Source organism: Zalophus californianus, chromosome 12 (genome assembly GCF_009762305.2).
Source record: "Zalophus californianus isolate mZalCal1 chromosome 12, mZalCal1.pri.v2, whole genome shotgun sequence".
In the NCBI taxonomy this organism is placed as follows: domain Eukaryota; kingdom Metazoa; phylum Chordata; class Mammalia; order Carnivora; family Otariidae; genus Zalophus; species Zalophus californianus.
The window spans coordinates 15,136,681-15,149,794 of record NC_045606.1 but is presented as its reverse complement, the minus strand read 5'-3'; the positions used below and the strand labels follow the sequence as shown (position 1 = coordinate 15,149,794).

General features: G+C 40.0%; 1 gene segment (V, D, J or C); it reads right to left on the bottom strand.

The window, feature by feature from the left end:
• LOC113911689 overlaps nucleotides 1–13,114 on the bottom strand; it is a 49,988-nt gene that overhangs the window by 33,874 nt on the left and 3,000 nt on the right.

Below are 13,114 nucleotides of genomic sequence, written 5' to 3'. Positions count from 1 at the left end.
ATACTGCAGAAATGTTGCTCAGAAACATGAAGACAGGCCTTTTATATTGAAAAGGCAACTGAGAATTTACTGGCATTTTACTTATTCTCTGAAGACACCTAATCCCTCAGGTCCTGCACCTGTGCTGCAGCACATTGTAATAATTTGTGTCAGTTAGTGTTCAGTATCAGTTTTGTCTCTGCTGTGGGGGACAGTGTATTGTTCCTTTTATTGTCCTGCAGTGAAATGGTTTAGTGTAATGGTCAAAAGGAATCAGCTGATCGGGTCCCTCCCCTTCTCTGCCACCTCACCCAGTACCAGCTGTGGACCCAGATAAGTCACTGACTCCCTTAGTACTTCAGTTACCTCAGGAGTCAGACATGCTTGCTGATTATACTGGAACAGAATATTTAGGTGATGTGGGTTACAGGAGCTAACATATGCTCAGAAGGGAGAATACACACACACACACACGCACACACACATACACACACACACACAAACACTCAGGTTTTTCTGCTCCTGGCAGGTTCCCTCTCTTCTTTCACAGGGAGCATCAACAGAGGCCCAATATGGCAACCCATCTAACAGCCTTAATGAATTCTGAGCTCTATTCTGATGACATCGTGCTGGCACAACCTCCCCACACCTCCAAGCAAAAGGGCCTTGCTCCAATTCTAATTCACTGGACCCCCTAGAGTTCACTTAAGGAATTGCAGTCTTTAAACCTTTCAGTGCCCATTATCCCAGTTCAAAAGGCATGAACTTACTATCTTTGGCTCAACATTAAGCCTAAATTCATTAAGCTCTAATTTTTTTAGTTTTAAAATGGACCAATAATAGTTATGTTACAGAGGGATTTCTTTTATTTATTTTTTTAAAGATTTTATTTATTTATTTAAAAGAGAGAGAATGAGAGATAGCACGAGAGGGAAGAGGGTCAGAGAGAGAAGCAGACTCCCTGCTGAGCAGGGAGCCTGATGTGGGACTCGATCCTGGGACTCCAGGATCATGACCTGAGCCGAAGGCAGTTGCTTAACCAACTGAGCCACCCAGGCGCCCAAGGGATTTCTTTTAGATGTTATAAAAATGGCACGCAGTGATTCCCTGTCTCAGCCTGAACCTTACTCATATACTGAGTCTTTGGATGCTGAGACTTAGCATTTTAAGTGACTTTAAATTTAAATGAGACTCAGAAATTTAATTTTAAAATATTACATGTTTAATAAATATTAACTTTCAGAAGAGCAAATATTTAGGGCACCTGGGTGGCTCAGTTGGTTAATATCTGACTCTTGATTTTGGCTCAGGACATGGTCTCAGGGCCCTGAGATTGAGCCTCACACTGGGCTTGTGCTGAGCTTGGAGTGTGCGTAAGATTCTCTCTCTCCCTCTGCCCGTCCTCCAGCCCTTCTAAAAAAATGAGCTGGGGGTGGCTGGCAGTTTTAGAAGCACAGAGGGAGAGACACTTTGGACCTGGAAGTGAGGGCTGAGAGTGCTGCTGTGGGGTGCACAACCCAGGACGCTGCTGTTTTTAGCAGCACAGACAGAAATGGAGACAATGTGGCCCAGAGAGTTCACTGAAGAACAGACTGCGATCTCTATCCTGAGGCAGAGGTTTAGATACAGTCACTTCTGCTCTGACTCTCAGAAGAGATGGGGAAAGCTACTAGGGAAAACTGCCAGAGAACAAAAGCCCCCCCAAATGGGTTTTAACTGAACCCATCCCCCCCACAGGACAACTCTGCACATACAGGATTGCCTGAGTAACAGCGCAGCAAGCCCCTCCCCTAGAAGACAGGATGGAAGAAAAAGGCCAACAACCTAAAGGTCCCTAGAAAATAGGTGCATCTTGCTTGGGTTGTGGTCAATAATTTGGACTCTGTACATTCCCTCAACCACCCCTCAACAGAATGACTAAGAGGAGGAACTCCTAAAATAGGAAAGACTCAGAGACTGTGACCTCTGCCACAGAACAAATGGATGTAGATATAAACAAGATGTTGGAAATAGACTGCAGAATAATAGTTATGAAGACAATAGCTAGGATGGAGAAAACGATTAATGGCGACACAGATTGTCTAAGGGGAGAAATGAGAGCTGACCTGGCAGAACTTAAAAATGCTATCAATGAGATCCAATCTAATCTAGATACTCTAACAGCTAGGATAAATGAGGCAGAAGAACACATTAATGATCTAGAAGACGAACTGATAGAAAAGAAGGAAAAGGAGGAGGTCAGGAACAAACAGCTTAAAATCCATGAAAAGCAGAATTAGAGAAATAAGTGACACCATGAAACATTCCAATCTCAGAATTATTGGGATCCCTGAGGGGGTGGAGAGAGAGAACTAGAAGGTATATTTGAGCAAATCATAGCTGAGAACTTCCCTAATCTGGGGATTGAAACAAACATTCGTGTCCTAGAGACAGAGAGGAGCCCTCCCAAGATCAAGGAGAACAGACCAACGCCCCGGCATGTAATAGTAAAACTCGCAAATCTTAGAACCAAGGAAACCATCTAAAGGGCAGTTGGGGGGAAGGGATTCCTTACATACAGAGGGAAGAACATCAGAATAATGTCAGACCTATTCACAGAGACCTGGCAAGCCAGAAAGGGCTGGCAAGTTATAGTCAGGGTACTAAATGAGAAGAACATGCAGCCAAGAATACTTTATCTGGCAAGGCTGTCATTTAGAATGGATGGAGAGATACAGAGCTTCCAGGACTGGCAAAAACTAAAAGAATATGTGACCACTAAGCTGGCCTGCAAGAAATATTAAGGGAGGTTCTATAAAAGGAGAAAGACCCCAAGAGTGATATACAACAGAAATTTACAGAGACAATCTATAGAAATAAGGACTTCACAGGCAATATGATGACAATAAAATCATATCTTTCAATAATCATTCTCAATGTGAATGGCCTAAATGCTCCCATAAAACGGCACAGGGTTGCAGATTGGATAAAAAGACAGGACCATCCATATGCTGTCTACAAGAGACTCATTTTGAACCTAAAGATACAACCAGACTGAAAGTGAAGGGAAGGAGAACCATCTTTCATGCCAATGGGCCTCAAAAGAAAGCTGGGGTAGCAATTCTTATATCAGATAAATTAGATTTTAACCTAAAGACTGTAGTTAAAGACACAGAAGGACACTATATCATTCTTAAATTGTCTATCCAACAAGAAGATCTAACAACTGTAAATATCTATGCCCTGAACATGGGAGCAGCCATCTACATAAGCCAACTGTTAACCAAAATAAAGAGTCATATTGATAATAATATGTTAATAGTAGGAGACCTTAATACTCCACTCTCAGCAATAGACAGCTCATCTAAGCAGAAAATCAACAAAGAAACAAGAGCTTTGAATGGCACACTGGACCATATGGACCTCATAGATATATACAGAACATTCCACCCAAAACAAGAGAATACTTATTCTTCTCGAATGCACACAGAACTTTTTCCAGAATAGACCACATACTGGGTCACAAATCAGGTCTCAACGGATACCAAAAGATTGAGATTATTCCCTGCATATTCTTAGACCATAATGCTTTAAAACTGGAACCCAATCACAAGAAAAAAATTGGAAGAAATTCAAACACTTGGAAGCTAAAGACCACTCTGCTCAAGAAGTATCTGGGCCAACCAGGAAATCAAAGAAGTTAAAGAATTCATGGAAACCAATGAGAACAAAAACACATCAGTCCAAAACCTATAGGATACTGCAAAGGCAGTCCTAAGGGGGAAATACATAGCCATCCAAGCCTCACTCAAAAAAATAGAAAAATCCCAAATTCACGAACTAACTTTACACCGTAAAGAACTGGAGAAAAAACAACAAATGATGCCTAAGCCACACATTAAAAGAGAAATAATTAAGATTAGAGCAGAAATCAATGAATTAGAAACCAGAAACACAGTAGAGCAGATCAACAAAAGTAGAAGCTGGTTCTTTGAAAGAATTAATAAGATCAATAAACCACTGGCCAGACTTCTCCAAAAGAAAAGAGAAAGGATCCAAATTAATAAAATTATGAACGAAAGGTGAGAGATCACAACTAAAACCAAGGAAATAGAAACAATTATTAAAAATTATTATCAACAACTATATGCCAAAAAATTGAGCAACCTGGAAGAAATGGATGCCTTCCTGGAAACCTATAATCTATCAATACTGAAACAGGAAGAAATTGACAATCTGAATAGACCAATAACCAGTCAAAAGATTGAAAGAGTGATCAAAAACCTCCCAAAAAACAAGTCCAGGACCTGATGGAGTCCCTGGGGAATTCTACCAAACATTCAAAGGAGAAATAATACCTGTTCTGAAGCTGTTTTAAAAAATAGAAATAGAAGGAAAGCTTCCAGACTCATTCTATGAGGCCAGCATTACCTTGATCCCCAAATTAGGCAAGGACCACATCAAAAAGGAGAATTTCAGACAGATATTCCTGATGAATATGGATTCCAAAATCCTCAACAAAATCCTAGCTAGTAGGATCCAACAGTACATTAAAAGGATTATCCACCACGACCAAGTGGGATTTATCCCAGGGATGCAAGGATGGTCCAACATTCACAAATCAATCAATGTGATAGGACACATTAATAAGAGGATAGAGAAGAACCATATGGTCCTCTCAATTGAAGTAGAAAAAGCATTTGACAAAATACAGCATCCTTTCCTGATTAAAACTTTTCAGAGTACAGGGATAGAGGGGGCATTCCTCAAGTTCATAAAACCCATCTATGAAAAACCCAGAGCGAATATCATCCTCAATGGGGAAAAGCTGAGAGCCTTTCCTTAAGATCAGGAACACGTCAAGGATGCCCACTCTCACCACTATTGTTCAATATAGTACTAGAAGTGCTAGCAACCGCAATCAGACAACAAAAAGAAATAAAAGCTATTCAGAATGGCAAAGAAGAAGTCAAACTCTCTCTCTTCCCAGATGACATGATACTTTATGTGGAAAACCCAAAAGACTCCACCCCTAAATTACTAGAACTGATATAGCAATTCTGTAATGTGGCAGGATACAAAATCAATGCACAGAAATCAGTTGCTTTCTTATACACTAACAATGTAACTATAGAAAGAGAAATTAGAGAATCGATTCCATTTACAATAGCACCAAAAACCATAAGATACCTCGGAATAAACCTAACCAAAGAGGTAAAGGATCTGACTACAGAACACTCATGAAAGAAATTGAAGAAGACACAAAAAGATGGAAAAATATTCCATGCTCATGGATCGGAGGAATAAACATTGTTTAAATGTCTATGCTGCCTAGAGCAATCTATACTTTCCACGCCATCCTGATCAAAATACCAATGGCATTTTTCAAAGTGCTGGAACAAACAATTCTAAAATTTGTATGGAATCAGAAAAGACCCTGAATTGCCAAGGAAATGTTGAAAAAGAAAAACAAAGTGGGGGGCATCACATTGCCTGATTTCAAGCTATATTACAATGCTGTGATCACCAAGACAGCATGGTACCGGCACAAAAACAGACACATAGACCAATGGAACAGAATAGAGAGCCCAGATATGGTCCCTCAACTCTATGGTCAAATAATCTTTGACAAAGCAGGAAAAAATATGCAATGGAAAAAAGACAGTCTCTTCAAAAAGTGATGCTAGGAAAATTGGACAGCCACATGCAGAAGAATGAAACTAGACCATTCTCTAACACCATACACAAAAATAAACTCAAAGTGGATGAAAGACCTCAATGTGAGAAAGAAATCCATCAACATCCTAGAGGAGAACATAGGCAGTAACCTCTTTGACATCAGCCATAGAAACTTCTTTCAAGACACATCTCCAAAGGCAAGGGAAACAAAAGAGAAAATGAACTTTTGGGACTTCATCAAGATAAAAAGCTTCTGCCCAGCAAAGGAAACAGTCAACAAAACAAAGAGGCAACCCACAGAATGGGAGAAGATATTTACAAATGGCACTACCAACAAAGAGCCGATATCCAAGATCTATAAAGAACTTCTCAAACACAACACCCAAAAAACAAATTAAGTCAAAAAATGGGCAGAAGACATGAACAGACACTTCTCCAAAGAAGACGTACAAATGGCTAACAGACACATGAAAAAATGGTCATCATCATTGGCCATCAGGGAAATTCAAATTAAAACCACATTGAGATACCACCTTACACCAGTTAGAATAGCAGAAATTGACAAGGCAAGAAACAACAAATGTTGGAGAGGTTGTGGAGAAAGGGGAACCCTGTTACACTGTTGGTGGGAAAGCAAGTTGGTACAGCCACTTTGGAAAACAGTGTGGAGGTGCCTCAAAAAATTAAAAATTGAGCTACCCTATGACCCAGCAATTGCACTCCTGGGTATTTACCCCAAAGACACAGATGTAGTGAAAAGAAGGGCCATATGCACCCCAATGTTCATAGAAGCAAGGTCCACAATACCCAAACTGGGAAAAGCTGAGATACCCTTCAACAGATGAATGAATAAGATGTGGTCCATTTATACAATGGAATATTACTCAACTATCAGAAAGGATGAATACCTAACTTCTACATCAACATGGATGGGATTGGAGGAGATTATACTAAGTGAAATAAGTCAAGCAGAGAAAGTCAATTATCATATGGTTTCACTTATTTATGGAACATAAGGAACAGCATGGAGGACATTAGGAGAAGGAAGGGAAAAATGAAAGGGGGGAAATCGGAGGGGGAGATGAACCATGAGAGACTATGGACTCCGAGAAACAAACAGAGTTTTAGAGGCGTGGGGGTAGGGGGATGGGTTAGCCCAGTGATGGGTCTTAAGGAGGGCACGTATTGCATGGAGCACTGGGTGTTACAGGCAAACAATGAATCATGGACCACTACATCAAAAACTAATGATGTACTGTATGATGACTAACATAACATAATTTAAAAAAAAAGAAAATAAAAAAAGGAAGGCTGAGAAACAGTATCTGACATTTTTCCTCCCTATACTGGGAATGAATTCATTCTTTCACTAAGATTCATAAGGTAGAGAATTTCCTGGACATAAACGAGTGTTTCAAATGCTAGGAGCCAAGAAGGGAGATAAATGGTCACTTCAGACACATTCATGAAAAAATGTGTTTTCTCTTCATGAATTATTTCAAACAGAGAAGTAAACAAAGGCAGAATTTATCTTTTATTCATTATTTTAAATACTTTCAAAAATAGAGATTTTTATTTTCTTTATTTTTCATAACATTAATAGCTCACAATATTGAAGGTATTTCTACATGGTAGGTGTTGTGCTACAAACACATTGGTTCTATTATCTCATTTAATCTTCACAAAGTCTACTAAGTTGGTGCTTTTATTGTTTCCAACTTTCAGACGAGAGAAGGGAGGCTTTTGACACACCAGGAATTTTATCAAAGGTCTGACATGAACAAGTAGCAGAACAGTAATTTGCACCAGAGGATCTATATCTAGAACCCACAATCTTAAATAAGATACTTTATTTCGTCCATATGTACTTTTTATAACATAATATATTTATACCACTATGCAATAAAAATATGTATATGTGTCTAAGTACATATGTATGTATGTATGTATTTACAGAGGTGTCTGTGTATATATTTCTATCAAGGTTCTAGAATGCATGCTTAGGATTCATTACAGGAAATACTCTAAATATTATTCCTCAATAATGCTTCCTGAGATTCATTGATTCACACATTAATTCAGCAAAGGTGTACGGAGGCTGCACTAGAGACAAGGCATGTGCAGACCCTGGCAAGGTCACAGACATCAGAGACATAGGTCCTCCTTTGGGAGCACTTGTATCCCAGCAGCACTTGCATTCATCTTCCTTCATTTGGCGCTGCATCTGACCCTCACAGTCAGGTCTATGATCACAGTCACCCGCACTCCCTCCATTTCAAGTCCCTTGTTATGCAGCCTGTACCATCCATACTCCCTAGAACTCTCTCAGGAAAAAGAACTGATGGTTCCTGACTCAGGCTGTTCTCAACAACCCCAGACAGAAGCTCTCATCAGGAGACCATCAGGTCAATGGGAAGTTGGAGCAGGAAGGCTGATATCCTGCAGGCATAGTTGGTGACTGTCTGCTTCTTTTCCCCTTGATTTTGGGACTGAGGTACCTGTCAGGGAGCACAGAGTGGAGGCTGAGGCTGAGGCTGGAACTAGGGCTGAGGTTGCCCATGTGGAAAGGATGAGAGTCCAGAACTGAAGAGAGGTTCTTTGGGCTGACTGTCTGGCTCCTCTGATATTTTGTACATTTGCACGTGGTTTCATCTACTGTGTTCTGTGGACTGTATAAAATAATTGCAGTAGAGGAGACAGGATGTCTCAGTGCTTCCTATTTATTGTTCTCATATTGCCTCTAAGCAGGTGTTATAAGAGACCAAATATGTATCAGATACCCAAAGTCTGATTCATTTTTTTGGTACCAATAAATGACTAAGGTGGCAGGTGCAATGTTGAGTATGGTACATAAATGTAATTATCCTTTTTTCTACTTTGGATATAGATATTTCAGTTGTGTCATTTTGGCTACTAACTGTGAAGAGAGAGAGAGTGAGACAGGGATATAAACACAGATATGTAGACAGAGAGATATGGAGAGAGAGACAGAAATGAAGACAAAGACTGACAGAGACATAAACACAGGTATATCTAGTGCAGATAGAAATATTGTAAATGTGCCTCAAGGGAGACTTTTCTAAATTAATTGTCCCAATTATTTCATGGTAAGGTGTAGAGACAGATGTGAAAATTAAAAGAAGTACTGATGATATTACTGAGTCCTCCTCCAGGCTGGATGCTAAGCATCTTGGATTTCTCATCTCATAATCTCACAGCAGTTACTGGCTGGGTGGGAGCAACTCTGCTCCACAGAAGTCAACTCTGGATGCTCCAGCTGACCCCCTCCTCTCACTCCACAGTCTGGGGCCCCTGGGGTCTATGCAAATGCTGGCTTTTGTTGTTGCTGTTTTACTGCATTTCTCACGACTGTCAGTTTCTCTCAAGGATTTGAATTGTAAAATTTGGTTCCTAGGTTCAAACAATAGTATTTTCATTGGTTCTTGGACAACACTTTTTGTAGATTAGTTTATCTTTTTTAGAGTCAGAAAGCTTCATAGATTAAGTTTTTTAAAACCCTGGATCTTGTCTATATAACTATGTAGTTACTACCTTCTGAACAAAGTCTCTGTAGCACAGAAGTCTCCGTTTTAACTAAATAAAAAAGGACACAGCTTTTGCAGAATAATTAGAAAAAGTCACTCTTTCTCCAAGCTGACACAGCTCTGCTCAGGGTATAGAGGAGGGTGGGCATGGGATGGATTTTGTTCCCCACTGTGCCCCCTCACATAGGCACACATGAGCAGGGCACACTGGTAACACCAAACAGAGGCTGCAACTCCAGGTTTGTTGCAGGGGAAGGAAGTGTCATTATTTTTGATAATGTACATATGTCATCTCTTCTTCATTCTGATATTGGAGGGAAGTGTTAACCTTACCAACTGAAAATAGGTTCCTCTGGGTTGGAACAGCCTCTTTCAAGTTAGGACAATCTCCTTTGGCACATTCCTCATCCTTTGTTTCTCTGTCTGTCTCCTGGTCATTCTCATGATGATATCACTACACATGGGAGGAGGGGAGTTAGTTCTTACAGTCTTCTTCTCACCTTCTTCCAGCCTTTGTCCTGCTGGTCTTTAGGATTCTCCCTCTTTGTCAGAACTATCTTGTGCAATAACCAACCCTGAGCCCACCACCACTGACTCACACCATACCATGGGATGTAAAGTTTCCCCCTTGCACCTTCTGTTCTTGTCTAAGCATCGATTCTTTCTTCCATGAAATAAGTGTATCTGCAGGATTTTTTAATGATCACATGATTTCCTCAACAGACTCAACATGTAGCATATTATCTGGCAGCTAAATGGATATGAGTTCCAATTTATTCATTGCCAGCACCTTTAGATTGAGCTTTTCACAGTTATTGAAAATCTCTGAGCACCTTACTTCTCTCTGAGATAACCAGACCATTTCAACAGAGTCTCTAAATAGGAAAGCAAATCAATAGGAAATTATGTCAAACCAGACATTTAGAGCAGGTTTAGTGACATCTGTGGGGGTACAATAGTAGCCGTCAGACTCCCTTTCTTCTGATACTAAGGCATTACATAACAAGAAGTATATAAAGTGCTTAATACACTGCCTACCTAGTACAGAAGGTTTCAGTAAAAAAAATAGCTATTATTTTTTTTTAATTTTTTTATTGTTATGTTAATCACCATATATTACATCATTTGTTTTTGATGTAGTGTTCCATGATTCATTGTTTGTTCATAACACCCAGTGCTCCATGCAGAATGTGCCCTCTTTAATACCCATCACCAGGCTAACCCATCCCCCTACCTCCTCCCCTCTAGAACCCTCAGTTTGTTTTTCAGAGTCCATCATCTCTCATGGTTCGTCTCCCCCTCTGACTTACTCCCCTTCATTCTTCCTCTCCTGCTATCTTCTTCTTTCTCTTTTTTCTTAAAATATGTTGCATTATTTGTTTCAGAAGTACAGATCTGTGATTCAACAGTCTTGCACAATTCACAGCGCTCACCGTAGCACATACACACCCCAATGTCTATCACCCAGCCACCCCATCCCTCCCACCCCCAACCACTCCAGTAACACTCAGTTTGTTCCTGAGATTAAGAATTCCTCATATCAGTGAGGTAATATGATACATGTCTTTCTCTGACTGACTTATTTCACTAAGCACCCTCCAGTTCCATCCACGTCGTTGCAAATGGCAAGATCTCATTCCTTTTGATGCCTGCATAATATTCCATTGTGTATATATACCACATCTTCTTTATCCATTCATCTGTTGATGGACATCTTGGCTCTTTCCACAGTTTGGCTATTGTGGACATTGCTGCTATAAACATTGGGGTGCACGTACCCCTTTGGGTCCCTACATTTGTATCTTTGTGGTAAATATCCAGTAGTGCAATTGCTGGATCGAACGGTAGCTCTAATTTCAACTGTTTGAGGAACCTCCATACTGTTTTCCAGAGGGGTTGCACCAGCTTGCATTCCCACCAACAGTGTAGGAGGGTTCCCCTTTCTCCACATCCCCGCCAACATCTGTCGTTCCCTGACTTGTTCATTTTAGCCATTCTGATGGGTGTGAGGCAGTATCTCATTGAGGTTTTGATTTGGATTTCCCTGATGCCGAGCGATGTTGAGCACTTTTTCATGTGCCTGTTGGCCATTTGGATGTCTTCTTTGGAAAAATGTCTGTTCATGTCTTCTGCCCATTTAAAAAATAGCTATTATTAAAATCTTATCAGAACATTGTTTATTAAATTTCAAAAGAACTTAATTCTTTTTCTTTGAGCAAAGGAAAGCAATCAAAGTAATCTGTTGACATGTGGATTACAAATACTAATTCTACCACTTTCAGAATATAACTACAGATTTTTGGTAACTATTCGGTAACTTAAATTTAGAAGTTAAAAAATTAAAGGTGACAGAACTCACAATAGATAGGAATGATCAGTTTGTGAGTGAAACATTTAAATGTTGACTAATAAATGGCAGGAAAGTAGATGAAGGAAGGACAGAAATGATAGAACAATTATAATAAACGTGAGAGGCTGGATTTTAGTTGACATGAAAATGGCAGGCATTTCTCTACTTTCTTTTCATAAGAGTTAAGATTGGTTCACTACTGCACACTTGTTTACTGTATTAAAGAACATCAAGAACACAGAATTGAATTCATCATAATATTGGTTCATAAAGCCCTATAATCATTCTTCTACACAGAGATAGAGATCTCTTTATTTATTTTATTCTACTTAGGTGATGATGACTTACCTCTAATAAATTGGCAAATACCTCAGAATCCCTGATTTAACTGAAGAACAAAAGCATTAGAAATAATCTACATGCTCCTCTCTACTAAATTCATCAACTAGAAAAGCACAACATGTAATGATAATCTCTCAACACTTTTCCAGTTTCCTGTTTTCTTACTGAGGGAACAGGGCACATCCTGGTCTGTTAGAGATGGGACTTTGATGGCTTTGTGTAATGAGAAATGAAAGGAACCAGATAAAATCTCCCAACTCTGCAACTTGTTTTACTTATTTGGGGGCAAATACAACCTGTTTATTTGACTGTCTAGTTGATTTTTATTCTTTTGTTCCTCCAGATGGACAGTCTACTTCTCTTTACCTTGCCCTGGGCATTACGAGGTGGACCCTCATGGTTTTCCTTATTCTCTGGTTGCTGTTTGGGAGCAGCTAATGGAAGTAGCAGCAAGAGACTGAGAAGTGGGAGAGAGTGAGCTTAGGGCTCCCTCTCTGAAGGAGGCCTGCATCCTCACAGGGGCAAACATATAGTGACAACTCCTGCCGTACCCAGAGGTTTATGCTCAGGAATGAGAGGTGCATGTGGGAGAAGTAATTCTCTTTTATACCACTCAACCCACTGGAGGAATGTGTTTCTTTTTTCCCAGGGCCCTGGATCCACAGGCTTGGAAACCTAGTGCCCAAGAAGAAATACTTTTGTCAGGTGACATTGTGATGGTTCTTTGAACTTCAAATTCCATTTGCCAACTTTCCATTGGAAATTAGAGCAAAGATTCCCATTACTGTAATCCACAGGGGTTAGGTTCCTGGGGCACAGAGCAATGGGGAGAAAAGTGGAGCATTGATGCTGAGGAGGAAATAGGAGATTTCACAGTATCCATCCTTTGTGCCTCCCAGCATCCATTCTTGTTCTTTGCCTAGGGGAGAAATCTGTCCCCCCACAGCAGGGGACACACAGGGTCCTACTTGAAAGCCTATCTTCCTCTCAGTCTCCAGATGAACATGTGAGGCTGATTTTCTAGCAAATTTCCATGAATGGTAGCAGATCATGTTTTCAGGCAATAAAAGTGCCAAACAACTGTGTTGAAAAAAACTATGGTTGTGTGCAATTCTGCTTGGGATGATCTCATTTGCTCATCTGCATGTGGACAAAAGAGATGTAAAGAAACTAAGGAAATTAAGTACAGTGTTACTAGAAGACTCAGCATTGTTGCCACTGTCTACAGTACCTGGTATCT